The sequence below is a fragment of the Puma concolor genome, chromosome F2 (genome assembly GCF_028749965.1).
Source record: "Puma concolor isolate L17-30 chromosome F2, mPumCon1.1.hap2, whole genome shotgun sequence".
NCBI classification, from domain to species: Eukaryota; Metazoa; Chordata; class Mammalia; order Carnivora; family Felidae; genus Puma; species Puma concolor.
This window is the reverse complement of record NC_141684.1, coordinates 13,649,224-13,651,208: the sequence shown is the minus strand read 5'-3', so window position 1 is coordinate 13,651,208 and position 1,985 is coordinate 13,649,224.

Below are 1,985 nucleotides of genomic sequence, written 5' to 3'. Positions count from 1 at the left end.
GGCTCTGGGAGGCTCAGATGCCTCTTCTCAGTGGGCTCTCTCTTCCGGAACGACCACTCTGCCCTCACCCCCTGTGCCCACACTCCCTTTTCCTCCAAAACATGGCTCAAACTTCACCCTCTGTGAAGTGTCCTCACAACCCTGGAGAAGTGTCCACTTTCCCATGAGCCTCCACTGTCTTCTGTGCAGACTTCTCTTTGTCTACACTCAGAAGCTCTTTACTGTGATCCTGCTGGGCTCCAGGCACTGCAGAAGAACAGTGCTCTTTCTCATATGCTTACATCCCCTTCTAGACACTGTGATTCCGAGGACGGAGACGTACTGTATCAGCAGGACCAGCCAGGCTAGGCGCAGCGTGCGTGCGGCAAATGTTGGTGAATGGACCAGATAAGTGGAGTAAACGAATGATCACTTAATGCCCCTTTGAGTCCAATTTGTGAGGAAGAGGTGACCAATAGGACTGAACCATGATTCAGTTCCTTTCCCAATCACTCCCCAAACCATGCTCTTTTCTCTTAGGTACATCGCTGTACTAGCTTCCTATTGCTGATATGACAAGTTGCCACAAATTTACTGGCTTAAAACCACAGAAACTTATTATCTTACAATTCCGGGGGTCAGAAATCCAAAATGGGCTTCATGGAGCTAAAAACCAAACCTCCAGCAGAACTGTGTTCCTTCTAGACCCCAGGGAAGAATCTCTTTTGTTTCCTTGCCTTTTCAGTTTCTAGATGCTGCCTGCATTCTTTGGCTCATGGCCCCACCCTCTGTCTTAAAAACCTGCAGTGTAGGGGCGCCTGGGTGGCGCAGTCGGTTAAGCGTCCGACTTCAGCCAGGTCACGATCTCGCGGTCCGTGAGTTCGAGCCCCGCGTCGGGCTCTGGGCTGATGGCTCAGAGCCTGGAGCCTGTTTCCGATTCTGTGTCTCCCTCTCTCTCTGCCCCTCCCCCGTTCATGCTCTGTCTCTCTCTGTCCCAAAAATAAATAAATGTTGAAAAAAAAAAAATTAAAAAACCTGCAGTGTAGAATTTTCCCATCTCTTTATGTCCCTTGTCTCTGTTGTCACAGGGATTTCTGTCAGACTCTAACCTTCCCACCTCCTTCCTATGAAGACCCTGTGATTGCTATAGGCCCAATAATAATCCAGGATAAACTCCCCATCTCACGAGCCTTGCGTTACCCACATCAGCAAAGTCCCTTTTTCCATGTAAGGTTACAGAGCCATACACAGGGATGAAGACGGGCACATCTTTGTGGGGCCATTACTCCACCCACTACAATATCTGATTACAACCCAGGAGATAAATGAGATCATCCAGGGAGAATTTTTGGAGCCAAGAGAGACAAAAACACCGAATTTATGGGGAGCATCTGAACGGAAAGTGAGCAAAAGAAGGGCAAAAGGCTGCAGAGAGCTAGGAGAAGAACCAAGTGGAAATACCATCCCAGAGGCTTAGAAGAGGAAATCTCCAAACTCTGTGGCCACAGAGCCAAATGCTCAGAACTCAGGAGAGGACCACTCAGGATGCCATGCCCTGTGGGAGACCACCAGTGACCTTAGCAGGGAGGCGGTGGCAGAATGGAAGCCACCCTGTAAGGCCTGCCCCTCTGCTCCCAGGAAGCCTCAACCCTGCCTCTTCCCTCGGCCAGTCCCTGCGTCCTGTGAACTCAGCTTATTGGAACACAAAGAGCCTGCAGCTGTCACTTGGATATAATTCGAAAAGTCAGGAGTTAGCCTTTGGAAAAGTTGTTTCAGACAGCAAGAATATTTTAGCTCAGGGAGAAATATATCCAGCTGATGAAAGGGGTGGGGACCGGTGACAGGAAGAAGGCAAGATCCCCCGGTACCTCCCGGAGCCTCTGTGTCCGTTTTCTTTTATGTGGCGTTGCTGTCATTTTCTACCATGAATGGTGTGACTGTTCAGTGAATATTTAATCATGACGGGGTTCTCTTCTCGGCCGCACCTCCAGTCCCCTAGCTTGAGC